General features: G+C 37.4%; 1 pseudogene; it reads left to right on the plus strand.

Annotated features, from left to right (window-relative positions):
* Positions 1 to 22905: 22905 nt before the first annotated feature.
* LOC103276011 lies at positions 22906 to 23766 on the plus strand (annotated as a pseudogene).
* The last annotated feature ends 1158 nt before the right edge of the window (positions 23767 to 24924 follow it).

Raw genomic sequence — 24924 nt, forward strand, 5'->3', positions numbered from 1 at the left:
TATTAAATTTTATGATCTCTAAAAAATAAAATTCCAATCTTTTGCCAGGGTGAGAGGGGGCCATCAGAGTTCAGAGAAGAAATCCAGTTCCATGTGGTCTTTAATCAGACTTTAAAACAATCCTCTTTTATCCACCCTTACAGAGATTCTGGATAGCACTGATTCCTGAGCTTTTTAGGGATTGTATAATTAATTCATCCAGCTTTACCTGACCATCTTAGGATTCAACTTCGTTGAGCCTGAGTCATTGAACTCCTACATTTGCTTTGCAGCTCTAAAATGTAGTTGCTCTTGTCCTATCTTTGGTTCTTTAAGTCTTTGTCAATATATGTCATCTAAAGAGCTCTTTTCACTCACTTCCATGAATTAGCAGAAGAAAGCCAATGTAAAAGTGTTTTCTTATACCTCTCCTTGATCAAGAAACCATACTAATAAGCCCTATAACATTTGCAAAGAAGATTGGGAATTAAACCCTTGATGGAATAGCAATGTACTTCAGAAAGGAAGTATAGTGGCAACCATGTGCATTTTCCACATTGCTCCAAAAGAAATGAAAGAAATATGATCATTTCTAAAATGTATACATAAATCTTCCACTGAAACTCTTTTTAAATATCTATCAATCTGAATGCTGTCATAGAAGATCTAATACACATAGATATTTAGAACTCTTTCTATCAACAAGAGTAAGTGTACTAGAGAGGAAAAACTTGACTTACAGGAAGAATGTCAAATCCTGTATCCCACAGTATTACTCTCTTGAAAATGAAATTATGAGGTGTCAGCTGTTCCAATTTTATTTTGTACAAAATGGAAGACCATATATTCATAACCATGCAGTATAAAGTGCTGAAAAAATGTGTAAAAAGGCTGACAGTGCATCATTTACATGAGTTTTAAATATTTTTCATTCAGTGCAGTCAGGAACTTCCTGTGAGGTACATCTATCACATGTTTTGGTCAATATGATTGCTTTGAAGTTATACAGTGTAGATTCTGAAATATTATGCTTATAGGACTTCTAACCACAAAAAGTAAACATAAAAATAGATTTTAGCTATGTGATCTTCAAAACTGTAGTCAATTGAGCAAAATAGTAGTGATATCACTGAAAAAATAGCTAAAAGTATCTTGTGCAACATTTATGTTAAATATTTGTTTGAATTTTGTTTTTATCATCTTGAATTGATTTTTCTGACTCTGTGAAAACAACATAACTAGCTTGCACAAACTCTAGACAAAAATATGCCGATACTTCAAATTATATTTTTTTTCTCCTACTATGTGCTATATTCACTAGTAACATTCCAAATACAGAATGCAAACTACAAAGAATAATTTTTTACTATAATTTTGTGGAGGGACCTTTATAATATAGACTATTATTCATGAAATAATAAACATTGTAAAAATTAAAATTAAAAGGTTGGTATATATTTTCTTTTATTTACAAAATTTAGTTTCAGTTGCAAAGTGGGAAGTCTCAAAATTAAAAACTTGGCATTTGTGTTGATATATTTAATATTAGTCTATGAAAATAAAATACAAATCTAAGGGTTTTATATGTAACAATAAGAATTTATTTCTTAGAAATTTCCAAGGGATTCCTTTCTCACGCCTATAAATTATATAGTGCTTTGTAATGTGTCAGTTTGGCTAAACTAGAAACATAGTCACAAAGAATCTCCTTTCCTTTTTGTCGTGAGTTAGCCAAATACAAAATTTGTGAGATTTAGAAAAGAAAGTGAAGTAGGAAAAGAATTTACTCTCTGAATATCATCATAATCAGTGGTAGTAACTAGCAGATACAGATGTAGATACTGCTGAATTCCATTTTGTCCTCACTGCACCATGTTGTACATCTCTTTCTTTTCGACTGCCTGCCTTGAACAAAAAAGTGACTCCAAGCTCACCAATAAATGCAGAGGCAACAGCCTTCCATAGACTGTTCTTCAAGCTGCCCCCTAGTATTAGGTATGCCTGGCATAGGGAGCACAGCTTTGTTGACTTGTGTCTAATCTTCAAATTCCATTTTCAGACTATGCCCGCTGCTTTTCTCACAATGTATAAGCCTTATCCCTACAATAAATGTATTTTTTTATAACGCTATGTCTTTGGGAAGCTATAACAAACTTAGATTTAGTAATTTATACACAACAGGCACTTATTTCTCACAGTTTTGCAGCCTGAGAAATCAAAGATCAAAATACTAGCAAGTTCAGTGTCTGGTGAGAGCTCTCTGGTTCATAGATGATGCCTCCTAGCTGTGTTCTCACAGGGCAAGTAAGATTTCTTGGGCCAAGTTTAGGAGGGCATTAATCCCACAAAGGCAGAGCCCTCATGACCTAATCACCTCTTAGAAGTCCCACCTTTAATACTACTGCACAAAGATTAAGTTTCAACACACGTATTTTGTGTGCATTAAAACATTCAGACCATAGCAACTCATAATATTTATATTTCTCTATTGAAACACTAACAAATGCAGTTTTTTGTTTGCTTTCTTTCTTTTTTCTTTCTTTATTTTTATTTTAAAGATGTGAGGTACAATTCAGGGTTAGATATACAAATTGTCATTGTGTAGGTAAAGTGTGGACCTCACTTTTGTTTCCACTTCACCTGGTTTGAGAGAAACTCTTATTGATGAGGTGTACCCCACCCCTCCACAGGCAGTTACCCACTACTACCAATTCCTTTCTGATAGCATTATGATAATTGTTCAAGGTTCCCTTAGGAGTGAGAACATTTATTACTCAGTTCTTTTTTTCTGGGCTAGATCACTCAGTATTATTGTCATAGCTGGAGTGCAAAAAAGGAGACACCAATGTGCAGTGGGTTGAGTTTATGAGTTCTTTATTGAAGCTGGTGACCAAGAGAGGTTATTGCCATAAAAGCTCTCGGCCCTGAACAGAGTGAGTAGGGAACATATAAAGGCAGAAATTACATAAGGTGTACAGTTTGATTTATATTGCTCAGCAAAACATTCAAATGTGAAAGGGTACAGGATTTACATAACTAGGGAGTTTTCAAGCACCGAGGGGAACAAGAATGTGGGTGTGTGGTGTGACTATGGGAAGGTTACATAAGGGGGTTATTTCTAAGTTAAGATGGAAGATCTCTTACAAAATGGAGTTACTCATGTCAAGCAAGTTATTACCAGGCTATTATAAGTTTTTCAGATGGATATTTCACTCCCCCCTTTTAGTTGTTTATGAGTCAATGTGTTGATTCATCAGTCATGGGTATGTCATGTCAAGTGGGAGAAGACAGATTAAGAGGCAACACCAGAACATAATAGGGCAGTAATACATCCTACACATAGAAGATAAGATAGCATTAACAGGAACTTTTTGCTACGTCTAGCCTGTGCCTGTCAATGTTATGCCTAAAGCTAGGGAAATTGGGATGAATAAGGTAAGGGTTAAGGGTGATAACAATACATTCAGGGAATTATTAACCAGTAAAACAATCTATTCTTGGCAATCAGAATCTCACATTTCAGCTCTGCATTGATTGGTCAGCCCGTGGTGTGTTTGAAGCAGGACAATGGGCTCAGAAGATGATTTTGAGAGGGTTTTAAGGGTCCCTGACTTTTGTCCAGTTGGCTGAGCAAATTGGTGGAGCACCATTGCTTTCATTGGTTTTTTTGACTCACGAGTGATGAATTTAAGCCGGTATTCCGTCAACCTCAAGTGCCATTGGTGTGGTGATGATGACGATGAAGGGTCCCTTCCAGTCAGGGGTCAGTCTTTCTTTCTGGAATTTATGACAAAAAACAAATTCCCAGGCTGGAACAGATGGCAAGACATGGAAGATGGAGTTGACAAGACAGTATGGACGTTGGGGTGGACAGCAGCCTGGACCTGTTGGAGGGACTGGAGATACTTTAACAAAAATTGATTAGTAATCTTTTCAAGAATGGGATCCCGTAATAGGGGTAACAGAGAAGGGGGTTTCCCAAACATGATTTTATGTGAAGTAAACACAGCCTTTTATGGGGTGCATCAGGCCCAGAGAAAGGCCAAAGGCAAAAGGCTTATTTATTTTTTACTGGTTTTTATTATTAATTTGGTTAAATAATTTTTAAAGTTTGGTTCATGCGTTCTACCTCTCCAGAGCTTTGTAGTTGGTAAGCACAATGTAGTTTTCAGTCAATGTTCACTGCTTTACTAACCAGCTGAACTATGGTCGAGGTAAAGGCAGGACCATTATTAGAACCAATAGAGAAGGGGAGCCCAAACCTAGGAATTATTTCATTTAACAAATACCTTGCAACCATAAGTGTGGTTTCATTTTTTGTGGCAAAAGTTTTTACCCATCTAGAAAAAAAGTATTTACAAACACCAGTAGATAGTTGTACCCCGCCTGAGGGGGTTTTATTTCAGTAAAGTCTATTTCTCATTTTTCACCAGGGTTTACTCCATGAGCCCTGATCCTTTTGGAGCCTTCAGCCCTCCTTTTGGGTTGATGCAGGCACAAGCAGGGCACATTTCAGTCACTGAGGTGGTCCAGCTTTTTAAATTGTTAATATGATAAAAGTGGTTTAACAGTTCATTCATTCTGGTACCTCCCAAATGGGTGGTGAAATGAAGTTGTTTTACCAAGGTGTGTCCCAGAGCTTACCTTGATTTTATAGTCCTCAATTCACCATTCAGTGGAGTTTTTATAAGTTTCCACTAGGTCCGCCTGTTCCTCCTCCTCTTGGGTATAGGTAGGCTTTTTTGGAAGAGAAGGAGCTGCAAAAGTTTTAGTAAGATAGTCAGGGGCTCAACTGGGAGATCTGCTGCCTCCCAAGTTGCCTGGTCTGCCAGATGATTTTCAGTTGCTTCTGGAGTATCTGATTTTTGGTGTCCCCTGCAATGAATGACAGTTATCTTTTTAGGGAGCCATATAGTCTCTAAGAGAGCTAAGATTTTTTTCCTTGTTTTTTATAGTCTTACCTGCTGTGGTAATAAGACCTCAGATCATGGCATGCACATGAGTATAGCAAAAGCATATCAGCTGTTGGTGAAAATGTTTACCTTCTTTCCTGTTCCCCAGCACAGGGCCTGAGTTAAAGCAATTAACTCAGCCTTTTGAGCCGATGTTCCATTGGGCAGAAGCTGTGACCAGGTTACATTGTGAGCTGTGGTTACTGCTGCACCAGCCTTGTGGACTCCCCCTATTACCAGACTCTTCCCATCCGTGAACAGGTCAGCATCATCCTGGCTTAGGAGAGTATCCTGAAGATCAGCTGCCTTGAGAGATGTTTAATATGTTTTCACAGTTATAAACTGGTGTTTCTGAATTATCACCAGGCAGTAGGGTTGCTGGGTTGAGGCTCTGAGTAGAAGAAAAATGCAGTCGAGGTTGGTCAAGTAGGAAGCTCTGAAATTGGGTGACATGAGCATTTGCTCCTGACCACTAAATGTCAGAGTCTCAACTGCATGGGGAACTGTTAGAGCTAGGTCACCTTGGGATCCTGAAGCAGATAAACCTTAACCAGTACAGCTATAGCAGCGATGGCCCGAATTCAGGATGGCTAGCTAGAGGCCACTGAGTCCAGTCTTTTTGACAAATAGGTCACCAGTTGTCTCCAGGATCCTAGGGTCTGGGTAAGAACCCCTTTTTGTAATTTCCCACTATTTATAAATAAATAAGTGAAAAGGCTTGGTAACATCTGGGAGGGCTAAAGCCAGGGCTTGGGTAAGAGCCGTTTTTAACTGCTGGAACACTTGTTTCTCAGTAGCAGTTCATTTTAGGGGTTGATCCCCTGCTGTGGCTATGTATAGAGGATTAGCAATCTCAGCAAATCCCAGAATTTACAGTCAGCAGTACCCTGCTACCCCCCAGGAATTCACATACCTGTTTTTTCGATGTTGGTGAGGGAATTCAGAGAATGTCTTCCTTCTGGGCTGAGGTTAGGGCTCATTTACATTTTGTCAACCTGTATCCCAGATAGGAGGCTTCAGTTGAACAGAGCTGTGCTTTCTTAGTCAATACACGGTAGCCCAAGTCCTGGAGAAGCTGCAACAAAGCCTTAGTGCCTTTAAGCAAGTGTCCAAGTCTACTGCTGCAAGCAAGAGATTGTTTTCATACTGGAGCAAAGTACATTCAAGGTATAGTTACAGAACCCTGATAAGTCCTGTTGCAAGGCTTCCCTGAAAAGTGTCAGGGAGTTTTTGAAGACCTGTGGTAACTGTGCTCAAGTTAGTTGACTGGTGTCCCCTGAGTCAGGATCTATCCATTCAAAGGCAAAAATTAGTTGGCTGACAGGGGACAAGGGAATGGAAAAGAAGGCATTCTTTAAACCAGCATAGTGTACACCTGCTGTTGAGGGGGGAGAGGGCTGAGCAATGTATATGGGTTGAGAACAGTAGGATGAATTGTTTTAAACCTTTTATTGACCTTCCTCAAGTCCTGAACTGGTCAGTAGTCAGAATTTCCCAGGGTTTTTTGTTTTTGTTTTTAACTGGCAGTAAAGGAGTGTTTATGCTGACTTACATGGTGTTAAAATGTTAGCCGTCAAGAGTCTTTTAATGTGAGGAGTAATTATTATTATTTTTTTTTAGTGACCGAATTCTCTGCAACATGCACAATGATTTTTAGTCAATGAGGGGTACTCAGTTTCCTTATGTTCTTTTTTAGCTTCCCCTTTTCTCTGGCACAGTGGTTTTTAGTCAGGTTGGGAGGCTTGGAAGACAGTTACCAATATTTTTGCCTGACATCTGGCTGTTTTATCTGTCTCTTGAGTTGTCTGTACTTTGTCCAGATGTTCAGAGCTGCTTGAGTCACATATGCCAAATTGATAGCATGAGCATTCTCAGAGATCAAGGGATCAAACAGGGTATAGGTACGAAAAATCTCCTGAAGGCATTTAAGAAATGCCCCCTGGAGATTCCTCGGGACCCTGGAGAATCTTGGTAGTTCTTAGAAAGGTTGATAGGTTTCCAGGCCACACTCCTCAAACCAGCTAATAGAGTCTAGTGATAAGTATCTAATGCCCTGGACCCTGTCAAAGTGTTAGGGTTCCAGTTTGGGTGAGAAGAGGGAAATACCTTATCTAATATTTCTTGACTTTCTGTGTACCCACAGTTGAGGCTAGAATAGACTTTTTAGCCTCAACTTTAATGCGTTCTTACTTTTCAGAGGTAGATAGGGTTAAAAGGAGCTGCAGGAAATTATCCTAGGCAAAGGAGCTGCTGGCAATCATCCCAGGTGGGGCAAGGAGTGTGCATAACTGAGATAGGGTTAAAGAAGTTAGAAACTGTGACTTCTCTGAGAATGGAGGGTTTTTGTATAAATCAGAGGTGGAAAAAGGAGTGTATAAAAAGAAGGGCCACTCGGTCCAATCTGCCCCCTGTGGAGAAGGAACTTCCAGGAGGAGAAGGAGAGGGGCCAGGTTGGTCCAAGGTCAGAGACAGGTTGCCAGAGGCAGAGGAGATAGAGGGGAGATGGAAGAAGAGTGCCTGAGTCAGAGTGAGAATGAAAGATGACCAAGTCCAGAGAACTGATTATGCTTGAGAAATATCTTAAGGGCACGAATAGGAAACTGTGGGACTTTAACCAAATGTCATTTGGATTTAATAAAACACGAACGAGAGCACAGACAAAAATTATCAAGTAAACAATGATGAAAAAGGCTATTGTCCCAGAAATAATGCTGGAAAAGTGACAGCAGTCCCATATGATTAGCTAAAGTCTTTAATTTATTAACATACATTGAAATATTCCCTTGTAAATTATTTATAGTTGTACTTTAAAGTCTGAAGAAAGTTGTAGCTTAAGTTCAGAATTTAAAACAGGTAAACATTGGCAAGAGAAAACAGTTTTTTTAAATAATAGATTTGACCTAGAAAGTAAAACCCAGGTTATTTTGTTATTTTTTCTTGTGTCTAAAAGGAGATTTTTTAAATCCGTTAGCAATTTGGCAGTGAAAACCACTATAGCTGATTACAAACCTCTGTCAGTGAAATTAATTTACCTGATCTGCAGGCAATGCAGAAGTGGGTGAGATGGGTGTGGTTCCTAAAGCTTGTTTCTTTCTTCCCCCCTCTGTGATTTAAAGGAGAAAATTTTTTTATCATACAGTCCAGGGGACTAGAGGTTTGAGAAGCTTGTTGCCACACATTGCTAAAACTAGTAAATCACAGGAGGCACCTGATTAGGATCAGACCTCCAATCACAAAAAGATAAGTAAAAAAAAACAGAAGTTTCTGACCTGATGATTAGTCGAAAAGTACAGCAGAAGCAAACCCTATAGCAAAGAGCACAGCAAGAACACAAAAGAAGGAAAGGGCCAATGTCATAAGCAATCATAAGTCAAAGCAGGTACCCAAACAGAAAACAGATACTAAACTGAGGCACTGTTCTATAAACATTTTGGGTCAACAAACAGAGTCTCAGGGGCAGCCTCATCAGGCTCCCTCCTCCTCAACAGAGTTGTGGCCACATACAAATTAAACAGATTCTTACCTCCTAGAAGAACACAGATGGACTCAGGAATTTTTGAAGTGGGGGGAAATCAGCAGTCATTCCTTGTCCCTCTGAGTCAGATGAGAGGTTATGGGACCTTGGAATGACTCAGTGGGCACCTCCCCTATAACTCCTCCACCAAACCAGGGAGAACTAGAGCAAAGCCACTTCCTGAGGTTGGCAAAAAATCTTGCTGGGGCCTCCAAATGTTATAACTGGAGTGCGAGAAAGGAGACACCAATGCACAGTGGGTCAAATTTATGAGTTCTTTATTGAAGTCGGTGACCAAGAAAGGTTATTGCCATAAAAGCTCTTGGACCCAAACAGAGTGAGTAGGGGGTATATAATTACATAAGCTGTATCGTTTGATTTATATTTCTTGGCAAAACATTCTAATGTGAAGGGGTACAAAATTTGTGTAACTAGGGCGTTTTCAAACACTGAGGGGAATAAGAATGTGGGTGTGTGGTGTGATTATGGGAAGGTTACATAAGGGGGTTATTTCTGGAAGATCTGTTACAAAATGAAGTTACTTATGTCAAGCAATTTATTACAGGCTATTATAGGTTTCTCAGAAGGATATTTCATTATAGACACTAATTCTATCCAACGTACTGTGAAGTTCATAATTTTGTCTTTCTTTGTGGCTGCATAATATTCCATCATGTATAAGTACCACATTTTTTTATCCAGTCCTCTTTTGATGGGCAGCACAGTGGGTTCCATCTTTTAGCTATTGTGAATAATGTTGCAATAAACATGTGTATGCAGGTATCTTTTTCAAAAAGTGATTTGAGTTCCTCTAGGTATATTCCCAGAAGAGGAATTGCAGGGTAATATAGAAGGTTGATACTGAGATCTTTTAGGAATTGCCAAACTGTTTTCCAGAGAGGTTGTACTAGTTTACATGCCCACCAACAGAGTAGAAGTGTTCCCTTTTCCCCAAATCCTATCCAGCATCTGTCATTGAGTTATTGATGATGGCCATCCCGACTGGAGTTTAGTGGTATCTCAATGTGGTTTTAATTTGCATTTCTTTAATGATTAGTAAGGATGGCCATTTTTCATGTATCTGTTGGCTGCTTGTATGTCTTCATTTGAGAAATGTCTATTCATATATTTTTATCTTTTCCCACTTTTTAAAAGAACTATTTGGTTTGTTTTTCTTCCCCCCACACATTTGAGTTCTTGTACATCCTGGAAGTTAGGCAGTTGTCAAATCTACATTTGGCAAATTATTTTTTTCCATTCTGTGTGCTGTCTCCCTGTTATCTTGATGGTTTCTTTTGGTTTGCAAGAGCTTTTTATTTTGATGAGGTCCCACTTGTCTATCTTATCTCTTCTGGCATGAACACTTGGTATTTTGATTAGAAATTGGTTGCCAGTTACAATTTCCATAAGGGTGTCTCCTGCATTTTCTAGGGTTTCTTATAGTTTAAGGTTTTACATTTAGGTCTTTGATCTATTTAGAGTTGAGTTTTCTGTATGGTGATAGGTAGGGTTCTTGTTTTAATCTTCTACATGTGGTCACCCAGTTTTCACAGCACCATTTACTGAATAAGTTCACTGGAGGCTTTGTTGAAGATGAGTTGGGCGAAAAATTAAAGTTTTGCTCCTGGAATCTTTGTCCTGTTCCATTAGTCTATATGACTGTTCTTGTACCAATACCAGGCTGTTTTGATTATTGTAGCCTTATAATAAATATTAAAGACTGGGAATGTGATACCTACTGCTTTGTTTCTTTGGCTGAGGATTGTTTTGTCTATAAGTAGTGAAATATGTTTCCATTATGAATATCTGTATTGTCATTTCCAGGTCTGAGAATAATAATGTTGGGAATTCAATGGGTATTGCATTAAATCTGTAGATTACCTTGGGTAGGATGGACATTTTAACAATGTTCATTCTTCCAATCCATGAGCATGGAATATTTTTCCATTTGTTTGTGTCATCTTTGATTTCTTTCTTTCTTTTTAAAGATGCGAGGTACAATTCAGGGTTAGATGTACAAATGTTTATTATGCAGGTACCCTTGTTGATGAGATGTGCTTCCCCTCCCCTGGCAGTTTCCCACTACTGCCAATCCCACCCTACCCCCACCTCCCAGCAGCGTCACACTACTGCCAATCCTTTTCTTATAGTATTATGACAATTGTTCAAGGTCCACTTATGAGTGAGAATATGTGGTACTTATCTGCTGCTGCCACTAAGTCTTTCACTCAGATTAGATGTGTGCACCTGGTTCAGCACAGGGGAGGAGCATCTGTCTCTCCGTGTCTGATGGTCCATCCCAGAGGGATGTAGAGATAGCCTCTGGGTCTCAGGTTGGAGCTGGAGAGAGCTGGGAAGAGCAACACAGGTCTCTGCCTGTCCTGGAACAGTGGTCAGTGTCTCCTCACTTGTGGTGGGACTCAGTTTCCAGATTTCCTCACCACAGTCCCTGCTGCTAGCATCTGGTCTGTTGCCTCAGTTGGTGGTGTGGACCAGCTGCTAGGTGCTGAGGAACAGGTGATCTCTGCTGCCTCCTCCTAAGAGAACCCTGAGAATGGCAGAGGATCTTGCATGCCAGGGGCTCCGATCAGGGCAGTGGTGGGTTTCAGTCAGCTCCAGAGAAGAGCCTCTGGTGCTTGAACCTGAATCGCCCCTCAGACATATTTTCTCTCACCCACCAGAAAACACTCATTCAAACAGACAGTCTTTATGGACACTCGCTTTTGCAGAGCCTCCCTCACTCTGACCAGTTCTGTTGCCATCTTGCCCATCTTTCCCCAGGTTTAGGGGGGGGAAAGTGTAAAACTGTCTTTTACTCTAGCCAAGAGGTAAACATGTCACCTATTTACAAGTAATATAATCTATAAATATTACAAGAAAAAATGTTTTGGCAAAACTTGTAATTTTTAATAAATGTGGGGCTCTTCAAAAATTTTGGAATAGCACAAAATAGGATAGACCCTATTCTTTTTCTAGTTATCAATTGCCATAATTTTTTTATTTGTTATTTATTTGTTTTGTTCGGGGGACCAGCCCCTGCAAAGAGATTTAGGGGGTCCCTTGGAAAGTGTGATGGCATTGGCGATTCATAGGGATAGATATTAAAAGAAAGAAAGAGAACTGGGGGAGAAAGAAAGAAGCTGGATTCTGTCTAGTGCAGAAGCTGTTTATTGGGAGTTTACAGTGTGTATTTATCCCCAAATTTTACACAGGCAGTCTTACAAGTCTTTCACGTGAACACAAAGCCAGGTGCAGGAGGGGCGCCCCCCCCACCAGGTGTTTCCTCAGGCATGAGGAAGAACAATCCCAATTAAATCACAAAACTTTTACATGAACACAAAGCCAGGTGAATGAGGAGCATCCCTCACCTACCAGGTGTTTCCTGGAGTAAGAGGAAGGTCAGTCCCAATCAAATCACAAGACATTTACATGAACATAGAGCCAGGTGGATGAGGGGCAGCCTCCACCCACCAGGTGTTTCCCCAAGCATGATGAATGAGGATCCCAAAACTATCTCACTGTTCCTCATGCTTGGTTAATATTTCTTAAAAGCAATACAACAATTCTAATATCATAATATTCTAATAATCAATAACTTTTAAAGCCTATGCATACACAACACCTAATAACCAACCTAAATCCCAATTCCTCTCTATTTTATGCTAATTCTACCTACACTATAGAAACTCTTAATTATAGCCCAAACCAATTCCTAAGGAATGTGGCCCAGTCAAAAGATCAGGCTGGGCCATTTCTGGGAACAATTGATTACAATCTCTTAACAAAATTGCTGTTGCAAAATCCTATAAATCTATTTTAACTTTTATAAAAGTTTCTAAATCCTAATTCTGATCATCAGCAATAAAGCTTCTAAAAAATAAAACTCAAATATAAACTGTAAATTGTGTTAAAGCCAAAACCACAAATGTAGAAAATGGAAACAATGTAATTTCTAAAGTTAGCTGTATTCTTATTAAACCTCAAAATATCATGTTTGATCATGCTTGAACTGACATAATTCATTGACATAGCATAACCTATTCTACAATACTTTCTATGAATAAAATAAATTCAATTTCTATAATAAGTAGGAAAAAACCCTATACTAACTGTAGCTAAAAACCAGTTTAAAAGAAAGCAGCCTAGTCCAAAGTATGCACTGGGCCCTTAGGAATGTGGCCCAGCCCAAAATTCATGCTGGGCCCTTAGGAATATGGCCCAGCCCAAAGTTTGTGCTGGGTCTTTAGGAATGTGGCCCAGCCCAAAGTTCATGCTGGGCCATTTCTAGTAACTCTAGATATTTATCTATATTATTAAGGTTGAAACAGCACTTTGTATGTATATACTAATTCTACAAATATACTTTTAAATCTTAAAAGAAGTTTGTACCATATTAAAAGCTCCTAAATGTGACCTGAGTTTGAATTATGTTAAATTTAAAGTTGAAACCGCAGTCTGTGAGAAATGGGAACAATGGACTCCTAAAGTAAGCCATGCCTGTCATATTCTCAGAACTTCATGCTTAGATCATCAAAGTCCCTGCTAGTGGAATGTGCCAAACAGCAAAGAAGGGAAGAGGGAATGGGCCTTCAGCTCCTGAACTCATCCTAGTGGTCTCAGGGTCCGCAGCCTGCCTGGATCCCTAACACTCAGGCGGGCCTCCACAGCCGGCTCACCACAGTTTTGTATCTCTTTTTTTGCTACTAAATGGTCACTATTTGTTATCAGTTGTTGTTTTTTTTTTTACTACAACTGCATGCAGTCTTAAGAAGTGCATATAGCCTTAAAAAAGAATTGCTCCATATGATCTACATAGTTCAAATTACCAAGAAAAGAAAATTTTAGATGAACAGAAAGCATGTCAGCTTGTAGACATTTTTAAAGTCAAAAATGAAGAGACCTTCTGAAACCTTTGCTAGTTAGCTTGTCATACTACCATTTGTTCAACTGTTTCTTTGATATTATTCCTGATTAATATGACAATTATGTAAGTTTTCTTTTATTATTTTTCCCTCTCTCACACTTGCCCTTTTTCATACTTTGGCATAGCTATGAACCTTTCTGAAACCTTCACCTCTAGCACCTCCATTTCTGATTAATGCTTATTTCTGCTCTATGTTGCACTCTTTATTTCATTGTTTTCACAATTTCTATATGTCTAAAAGAATTATGTTTCTTAAGATTCATAAAATTGAATTTGTATTTAAATGTAATTTAATATAATAAAAATAAAAATTCTTGAAAAAAATCTGGTTTATTTCTAGTGACAAAAATAGATATATAGGATTATATTGACCAAATAAATTAAACATTTAAATTAAATCCATCAACTGTATATCTGACAAAGGTCTAACATCCAGGATCTACAAGGAACTCAAGCATGCTGAAAGAAAAAGAAAACAGACAGCCCCAATAAAAAGTGGGCAAAAGATATGAATAGACAATTCTCAAAAGAATATATTCAGGCAGCCAACAAAACATATGAAAAAGTGCTCAGCCTCACTAATCATGACAGAAATGCAGATCAAAATCATATTAAGATATCACTTAACCCCAGGAAGAATGGCCATCACTAATAAAACAACAACAACAATAAATGCTTGCTAGAATGCGGAGAAAACGGAACACTTCTACACTGCTCATGGGAATGCTAATTAGTGCAACTTATTTGGAAAACTGTGTGGTGATTTCTAAAAGAACTAGACATTGACCTTCCATATGACCCAGCAATCGCCCTAGTGGGAATATACCCAGAGGAACTCAAATCACTTCCAAAAGATACCTGCCCATACATGTTCATTGCAGCACTATTCACAATAGCAAAAACATGAAACAAACCATGCTGCCCATCGAAACTGGAGTGAATTTTTTAAAAAGTGGTACACATACACAATAGAATATTATGCAACCATAAAGAAGGACAAACATATAGACTTTGCAGCAACTTGGATGGATTAGAGTCTATCATACTTGGTGATCTATCACAGAAACAAAGAACAGAGTACCACATGTTCTCATAAGTGGACCCTGAACACTTATCATAATACTGTAAGGAAGGGATCCCACTGGGGAGAGTGGGGGGGGGGCACAACATCAGTAAGCATACCTGATCTCAAACCAGGCAAAGTGGGGGCCAAAGGGAGGTCCACACTTTAACTGTATGATCACCACTTGTATACCTAATGCTGAATTGTACCCCACATTGTTAAAATAAAAATTAATTAATTAAATGCCAAAAATTTTTTGTAAAATGATATTCATATACTAATAGAAAGCCATTACTTTAATATGAGATATATCAAACAAAGCCTGATCAACAGATTAGTGTTTTATACATTTTATTTGATATAGAAGAATCAGAGGGTAGGGAGAAAGATTACCAAAAGAAGTTATATTTCATAAAAGGCAGAAACTGCCTTAATTTTTTGAGTTTCTAGAGAAAAGTAAATTTCGTTATTATTACTGAAAAGTTACCTTTTTTTCTAATTTAAATTTTGTCTTCTTCAGTATACAGACAGAAAATATATGTAAGTATACTTCCACTTGCAGACAGACTTTAGATGTTCCTCTCTCAACCCTTACTTCTTGGCATTCATGCCTTTGCATGATCTTTTCCCCTTGAATGTAGATGGAGCCTGTAACTTGCTTCTGACTAATAGAACATTGTAAAGGTGATGGGAAGTCAATCTTTCTCATGACTATGTCATAGTTTTTTTTTTAATTTTTAAATTTTTAAAATTTTTTTAAAATTTTTTTTTTTTTTGAGTTGGAGTCTCACTCAGTCACCCAGACTGGAGTGCAGTGGCCACTCCGGCCACCGCAGCCTCGACCTGCTGGGGTCCAGCGATCCTTCCACCTCAGGCTTCCAAGTAGCTGGAACTACAGGCACGTACTATCACGCCTGGCTAATTTTTTTGGTTTATTGTAGAGATGAGGTCTCGCCAAGTTGCCCAGGCAGGTCTGGAACCCACAGGCTCAGGCAATTCACTCACCTCAGCCTCCCAAAGTGCGGGATTATAGGCTGAGCCACCGAGCCCGGCCAACTATGTCATGTTATATGATTCCTTCTTGCTAGCACATTTGCCCTCCTACTGGTCTTGAGAAAGCAAACTACACATGCCAGGAAACTCCACTGGGGGTCTAGGAGTTAAAGATGACTATGTCAATGGTCAGCAAAAAACTGAAACTTTCAACTTTATAACCGCAAAGAAATAAATTCTGTAAACAATCCTAGTAAGATAGGAAGCAGATTCTTCTCCAGTCAAGCCACCAGATGAGAATGATTTCAGTCAACCCCAGCTGAAGTTTCAGTAAGATGCTGAAGTGGAGATCCACTTTAGCAGTGACTGCACTCTTGACCAATAAAAACTGAAAATTAGCAAATGTGCATTGTTTTAAAACTTTAGGTTTGTGTTGTGATACAGTAACAGATAATTGACACACTTGCATATACATATTTGTAAACCTATCAATAAGTTCATATTAATAACATATTTCAATATTACAAAGCAGAGATGATTCCAACCTTCTTCCTTTCCTTATTTGTAATTCCTTTCTCCTATAGTGAGATGTTTGACCCTTATTCACCACAGTATAATTAGTTATAAATTAATATGCACATAAAGCAATTTCAGAATTTCTGACTTACAAATCACATAAACTCAAATGTGCTAACTGTAGTACAATATCTAATGTAGTTATGTTTCTCTTTGTCCATATAATATCAAAACATTGTTTACTGAATTTAGTTGTCAGCTTATTTCTTCCTCACCCCATTCACTGTGGTTATGCTATTTACCTGTTAGTACAGTAAGGTTCATTTATTATATTTTGCATTTTATCTGAGATTTCCTTGCATTCTGATTGATATAAACTACCAATTCATATTTTGAATATGTGAAACACTAAGTAGTTCTAAGAGTTACAGCTAGGCAGGGAAGTTTACTCAGTGTCATTTCCTCATTACCACATTAGTTTCTGAATTATTATTCCTGTATTTATCTTGCACAAATGAGTAGATACAAGGAATTTTTTCATATTTCTTTCTTTCCAACTTAGCAAAAACACTCTTTTGCACTTTGCTTTTTTGAAAACTTAATATACCTTGAAATTTATTCTATGTCAGTACAGATAGATCTTTCATCCTTCTTTTTTACAGTTGCATGGTAATCTGCTGTATAGATCTAGCACAGTTTAGTCACCTATTCTTCTATGGATGTGTGTGTATCTAGGTTGTTCCCATAATTATGCAATTATAAACAAAACTTCAATAAATATCTATGTGCATAAGTATATTGCATTGTTAAAGGTGTATCTGCAGGGACTTTTCTAGAAGTAAAATTACTAAAGTAAAAGTTATGTATATATGTATATATTTTTAGGTATTAAATTTCTCTTCAGAAGCTTACCAATTTACTATCTTTCAGATAATTTAAAGTACCTGGAACTTTCCTATAACCTCATGAAAAAAAATTATTGCAGTGTGATTTAGAAAGAAACTGTGTAATAAATATGTGTAAATGTATGACTTAAATTTGTATAGCTCTAATTATGAATTAATTCGAATATTTTTATAAGATCAAGAGCATCTTTATAACTTTTTGACAATTGTCTTATGTACTTTTACCATTGGGTTTTTAGTCCTTTGTCCTTTCAAATTATAAGTAGTACATGTAAATATAGATCTTATTTTACTTTGTCAGGTTTTTTTTTCACCTTCTTGTATTTTGTGTTTAGCTTATTTTTTTTGTTATGCAAAATATCACTTTATGTTGTCAAATTTATGAATAGTATGTTTGTGATTTTAAGTTTTATTAAGTAAGACTTTATAACAACTAGGTTTTGTAAACATTGAAATTACAAAGAAATTCACTCAGTTTCTTTCTTGAACTTGATGATTTTATATATTTAATTTAGTTGCCTACTCTATTAGTTTATTCTTGTGTATGTTGTGAAGATTGGGATTAATTTTAATTTTTTCTGAAAGGTCACCCAGTTGTCCTAGCAATCTTAAACAGTTCATTATTGCCCTAGTATTTTGAGATACCAAGTTTATGATACACAGTCATGCATCACTTAATGATAGAGATACATTCTGAGAAATGTGTCATCTTTGGGTAATTTCATCATTATGTTAACGTCATAGAGTACACTTACACACACCTAGATAGTATAGCCTACTACATACCTACACTATATTATGTAGCTTATCGTTCATAGGCTACAAGCCTTTATGGCATGTTACTGTACTGGATACTGTAGGCAATTGTAACACAATGTTATTTGTGTATCTAAATATAAAGAACAGTAAAAATGTATCATATATAATTAAAAGCAGTACATCTGTGTAAGGCACCTACCATAAATAGAGGTTGTAGGTCTGGAAATTGCTCTGGGAGGGTCAATGAGCGAGTGGTGAGTGAATGTGAAGATCAACATTACTGTGTACCACTGTAGACTTTATAAACAGTGCATAATTAGGGTACACTGTATTTGTAGTTAAAATTTTTATTCTGCAATAATAATTAAACTCAGTTTACTGTAACTATTTTACATTATAAAATTTTAGATTTTTTTAACTTTTTTACTCATTTTGTAATAGCACAGCTTAAAACACAAATACATTGTACAAGTATACAAAACTATTCTTGCTTATATCCTTAGTCTATATATTTTCTTCTATTTTTAAATTTTTTATTTTTCATATTTTTGTTAGAAACTAAGTCACAAACATACACCTTAGCTTAGGCTTACATAGGGTCAGGACCACTATCTTCCACCTCCACACACATTGGCTTAGCCTTACATCGGGTGAGGACCACTTTCTTCTACCTCCATGTCTTCTCCCACTGGAAGATCTTTAGAGGCAACAGCACACATGGAACTATCATCTTCTGTGGTAACAATGCCTTCTTCTCGAATATTTCCTGAAGGATCTGTTTGAGGTTATTTTATAGTTTTGTTTTATTTTATTTATTTATTTTTTTGGTAAGTAGAAGGAGTACATCTGAGCTAATGATAAAATTGTAAGTACTGTATAGTAAATGTATGAACCAGTAACAGAGTTGTTTATTATCATTATCAAGCATTATGTACTGCACATAATTATATCTTCTGTACTTTATTCAACTCGAAGCATAGTAGGTTTGTTTGTACCAGCATCACCACAAAAATGTGAAGTATGTTTTACACAATGACACTGGCTACAATTTCAGTAGGCAATAGGAATTTTTCAGCTCCATTATAGTTTCTTCTTTTTTTTGAGTTGGAGTCTCACTCCATCACCTAGGGTGGAGTGCAGTGGCACACTCATGGACACCCCAGCATCTACCTGCTGGTCTCTGGCAATCCTTCTGCCTCAGCCTTCCAAGTAACTGGAACTACAGACGTGTACTACCACGCCCGACTAATTTTTTTAAAAAGATTTATTGTAGAGATAAGGTCTCACCAAGTTGCTGGGACTGGTCTCAATCCCGTGGGCTCAGGCAATCCTCTCACCTTGGCCTCCCAAAGTGCTGGGATTATAGGCTGAGCCACTGAGCCTGACCTTACATTATAGTTTTATGGGATCACTACCATATAAGCAGTTCATCATTGACCAAAATGTTTTTATGTGATTCATGACTGCACTAAATTGCCATATGTATATTGGTTCTATGTCTTGGCTTTCTTTTTTTTTTTTTTTAGTACACAGTTTTGTCTATTCGTAAACCATACTACATGATTTTCATTTACAGAGGTTGATGATAAGCTTTAATGTCTTGTATGGCTACCTTTTTTTTCTTGTGTGTGTTTTCCAGACTACCTGCACATATTTTCATGTCCATATTTTCTATATGAACTTTTAAATCAACTTGTCTAACTTTATAAAAACACATTGTAATTTTAGATTACATTTATAAATACATTCATAAATGTAGATTCATACGTTTGCATAAATTTGCATCATAAACACATTTATAAATTTGGATTATATTGCATGCATAAATGTAAGGAAAACTTTGTTTGTAATGTTGATTTTTCCTATCTAAGAACAGAGAATGTCTTTCTATTTGTTACAATCTGGTTTTTAAAGTTGCTTTCTTCTTCAGACTTTGCAGATTTCTTATCAAATTAATTCCAGAATAGCAAATCTTCTTTGTTGCTATTGTGTTATTATTTGTGTAATGAGGGCTAAAAATAATTGTGTTTTTATTTCTTTATCTGCTCATTTACTTCTTTCTTTCATTGTTTGAACTAGTTTTTTTTTTCATTTTATCATTGCTTTCCTAGAGTTTCCAAGCATACTATTATATTACTTACAAATATAGTTGCTATTATTTTATTTAGCAATTATTATGCTTCTAACTGATTTATTTTGTCAATTACATTGACTTACACTCTATTAAAATGTTTGGTTTGCTCCTGATATTAATGAAAATGATTCATGCCTCTAGTGTTTTTCCCCAATAATTAAGATTAAGGTATATATATGTTTCTATATGCATGCACATATATATTATTTTCTGTACTATATATATTTATCTTAGTCCTAAAGCAACTAGTGTAATCATTACAATATATAACATTATTTTTTTAATTCCTATTTACTTAGTTACGTGTTTTTGTTAGAAACAGGTGTTGAATTTTGTGAGTAGCTTTTTCCAATAATTATATTAAAATTTACTTTAATTCCATTAGTATCATGTATAATATTGCTTGATTTTCTTTTTTTTTTTTTTTTTTTTGAGTTGGAGTCTCACTCTGTCACCCAGATTGGAGTGCAGTGGCCGCTCCTGGCCACCGCAGCCTCGCCTGCTGGGCTCCGGCGATCCTTCCGCCTCAGCCTTCCGAGTAGCCGGAATTACAGGCATGCGCTACCACGCCCGGCTGATTTTTTGATTTATTGTAGAGATGAGGTCTCGCTGCCCAGGTGGGTCTCGAACCCGCGGGCTCAGGCAATCCACTCACCTCAGCCTCCCAAAGGCGCGGGATTATAGGCTGAGCCACCGAGCCCGGCTTGCTTGATTTTCTAATGTTAAACCAACCTTGTATTCTATTAATAAATACTACTTGGTCAGGATGTAACCTATTATTGGTGTACTGTTGGATTCTATCTCCTAATATTTTATTTAATATATTAAGTTGATGTACATGGATGATAATGGTTTATAGATTTCTGTCCTGTTTTATCAGACTTAAAACATGTAATGTTATACTTATTACCAGAATTTGGACAGTTTATTTTTTAATTCTATGGAATAACATTAGTCACTGAAATAAGTTAGTCTACTAAACTTTGGTAAAATTCCCCCGTGAAATCTTGGTTCTGGGGTTTTTGTGGTGGAAAAAATTCATTAATAATTTTCTCTTTTTGATATTTTAAAAATGTCTTCTTTGAATAGTTGTTTCCTCTCCTCAGTTCTCTAAGCAGAACTCCTTTAGAGATTAGGAAAATCTGAGGAAAAATCTGTGTCATAGTATTGTATTTTTAAATGTTGATTCACTATTACAGTAAGTAAATGCCTTTAGATATAATTAGAACTAAAATATTTTGTGTTCCCTGCCAATATGTTTATTCTTTATTTATATATAGCATAGCCTCCTTCATGCTTAGACCATGAATTTTCAGATTAGTCAGAGTTTAGGTTACTAGTTACTCAGAGTTTGGGTTACTTTATTCTCAGCTGTTGTCACATATAGTCACATAAGACAAGGCATGCCTTACTCCTGGAAAGTTTGAGAATAATATAATGGAGGATGATAAAGTATATGGCATCTGATATTCAACTTAAACAAAATTTTTAAAAATGAACATATGTATTTATAGTTGCAAACAATCAGCAGTATGTTGTGATATATTTTTTAAATCTAAAAAAAGATCAAGTTCAAATTGAAAAAAATCATAAATTTGAGCTCCATTTGAAACATATAAATAATGAGTTATATTTTTCAAAAGCTATGTTTTTAGGGTTTTTTCCCCCACCAAAAAAGTATTTCTGATATAACCTAAATCACTTAGGATTTTATTTTATTCCACTGGGTGGGGGGAATAAGATGACTTGTTTATAGCATTTTATTTAAAAGCTGATGTTGGCAAGAAAATACTAACTTATCTGAGGAAAACAGAAAATGTAATCATCACTGGTACAGAACCAATAGGATTATTACATGGTCTAATAGTAAGAGGATCCATGGGAAGCTTTTAAAAATGTGCTCAGGCTTCTGAGTATAATTATGTTGCTAAATGTCACCCACCTTCTATATGATCCCAAGACCCTTTCTTGAGAAATTTTGCAAATTCTCAGCCACATGTTATATAGTAGGTAAGGATTTCTCAGTCTTTTAAATCACTAAATTTTCTTGATAAACACAAAATTTCAAACAATCTCCTATAATCATTAAATTCTAACTTAAGGACAAAATCATGGACTTTGCTGCAAATTGTATGGAGCTGGAGACTATTGTACTTAGTGATCTATCACAGAAACAAAGAGTCAAACACCACATGTTCTCACTCATAAGTGGAACCTGAACATTTATCACAATAGCATAAGGGAAGGATCGGCAGTCGCAGGACACTGCTGAGGGCAGGAGCACATACCAACACAAAGGGTACCTGGTCTTAAACCAGGGGAAGTGAGAACCGGTTGAAGGTCCAAACTTCACCTGCATGTAGATTACTTATGTATCTAATCCTCACTTGGACCCCGCATCTCTATAATAAAATAAAGTAAAAAAAAAATCCCAAACCAGATGATAAACTTGATTTCTCTAGTATACATGCACAGATGGACAATACTGAAGAGCAGACTCCCCACCCTCTTAGATTAGAGAGAGGGTACTGCGTGTGTTTCTTATAAACACGTGTCATTGGTACTCCAAATTCTTCAAACTTTTCTTAGAGCATGTTAAATAAATGAAGCCTGCTATCCTAAGCTCACAAATCTCTATTTAAACCCCCAGGAGGTTGGACAGAAGTTAGTTTCTCATTTGATAACCTGGCTAAACTCAATTTTTTTCTTTTTATTTATTTATTTATTTACTTATTTATTATTATGAAGATGTGGGGTACAATTCAGGGTTAGGTATACAAACATTGATTATGCAGGTAACCTTGTTGATGCGGTATGCCCCTCCCTTCTCTAACAGTTTCCCTCAACTGCCAATCTCACCCCCACCTTCCCTGACAGTTTCCTGTTACTGCCAAACGCTTTCTTATAGTATTATAATTGTTCAAGGTCCGGTTATGAGTGAGAACATATGGTACTCTGTTCTATGGTTCTGTGATAGATCACTGAGTATGGTCGAACCAAATCCATCCAAGTTGCTGCGAAAGTCCATATATTGTCCTTTATGGCTGCATAATATTCCATTGTGTATATGTACATTTTCTTTATCCAGTCTAGCTTCTGCCCTCTGAGAAAGTTGGTTTCACAATTAAAAAATATGCTGCTTCTCCAAGAAAACACCAAATGGTGGATGACGCAGATGCAGCAGGAGGGCCTGGAGGCCCCGGAGGCCCTGGAATGGGAGGCCGAGGCAGCTTCTGCGGCGGTTTCGGCAGAGGCCTCAGGGCCGAGGTCTAGTCGGTGGTCGGGGTTGCGGGCGAGGCCGCAGAGTTCGCGGAGGCAGGGCGGAGGACGAAGAGTGGATGTCCGTCAGCAAGCTGGGCTGCCTGGTCAAGGTGAAGATCAAGTCACTTGAGGAGATCTACCTCTTCTCCCTGCCCACAAAGGAGTCAGATCATTGACTTCTTCCTTGGAGCATCTCTGAAGGATGTGGTTTTGAAGATCATGCTTGTGCGAAAGCAGGCCTGCACTGGCCAGTGGACCAGGTTCAAGGCGTTCGTTGCCATGGAGGACTACAATGGCCACTTCCGTCTGGGTGTGAAGTGCTCCAAGGAAGTAGCCACCACCATCCCAAGGGCCATCATTCTGGCCAAGCTCTCCATCGTCCCTGGGTGGAGAGGCTACTGGGGGGAAAAGAGCAGCAAGCCCCACACCATCCCTTGCAAGATGACCCGCCACTGTGACTCAGCATTGGTGTGCCTTACCTCTATCCTAGGGCACTGGAATAATCTCACCCTGCACCTAAAAATCTGATGATGACTGGCATCGACGACTGCCACACCTCGACCAGAGGCTGCACTGCCACCCTGGGCAACTTTGCCAAAGTCACTTTTGATGTCATCTCTAAGACCCATTGCTATGGACCCCTGACCTCTGAAAAGGGACTGTATTCCTATCAGGAATTCCCCATCAGGAATTCACTGACCATCTCGCCAATACTCATACCAGAATCTCTGTGCAGAGCTGTGCTCCAGCTGTGGCAACAAGATAGTGTTTTTATGAAAAATATAAAGTGAACCAAGCCAGAGAAATATGTTTTAAAAATGGGGAAAGAATAATATGAGAAAGTAAATACAAAGTAAAAGTGGAAGGAATTTTTTTAGCATTTGACAAAACTTTTTTTTTTTAATTCGTGGCTCTTAGTATTTAGTAGGTATTGACAAGTTATCTGTTGAGCATGAGTTTTCTCATTTTAAATCCAAGATGTTGCTTATGTTGCAGTTTTGCTGCAGAATTTAATTGCAGTAATGAATTTTGAAGCCCAGACAACTATTTTATTTTTAATACTACTATTAATATTTAGATTCTCAGCTTATATATAGCTTTTATATACTATGACTTGAGAGAATTAAAGACAATTTCAAAGAAACCCGATGATATGCTAAAAAGTACAGAGGAAAAAAATACCCCTGTACTTATAGGAAAATTACTAAATGAATATGCTATAAGATCTAGAAGCACTTTCAATCAGCATGTGAATATGGAGATGCAATTTAGGGGTAAGAAATGAACTAAGGCTTGAGGACAAGCTACAGAGTTGCAAATTATTCACCTTCTGAAAACCCAAAGTTGTCACCACTCTGGCCTCTTCCCACCGACCTGTTCAGCATGGCAGTTAAACAGGCTGTTCTGACTGTAAATAGGGATAAATCACTGTCCTTAAGGGTGTATTTGAATTGTTTATGTGAAATGTATTGAGTCAAACACCGTTTCTCAGAGTATAAGGCAGGATTTTAACCTTGTTTTGATAGCATGCCCTTCTTTCAGCAAATGTAAACTATCATTCGTATCATAAATTAGTTTCACAATCATAAAACACCATTCACTCCTCCTACTTTCTCTAATTATAGTTCATGGTTTATGTATAATGTGATGCCAGCAGAGAGAGCCTCTGCTGATTCTTACCTCACTTTCTCCTAATTCATGTTCCCGTAGGCCAATTCCTCTCTTTGAGTCAGCATGCTTCACTCACAGGACTTGTGCTTAAGTAGCCTATTAGCCTATGATGTTGAAGCTTTTACATTGCTCCTGGTCATTATGTCCTTTTGTGTTTCTTGTAATCCAGTTCACGCTTCAGTGCTCTCTAACACAACAACGTTCTTTATAAACCTAAGCACACATTTGAATCACCTGTCTAGTTCAAGCCTGA

Source organism: Carlito syrichta, unplaced genomic scaffold (assembly GCF_000164805.1).
Source record: "Carlito syrichta isolate Samal-C Ts95f unplaced genomic scaffold, Tarsius_syrichta-2.0.1 Scaffold315840, whole genome shotgun sequence".
Classification (NCBI taxonomy): domain Eukaryota; kingdom Metazoa; phylum Chordata; class Mammalia; order Primates; family Tarsiidae; genus Carlito; species Carlito syrichta.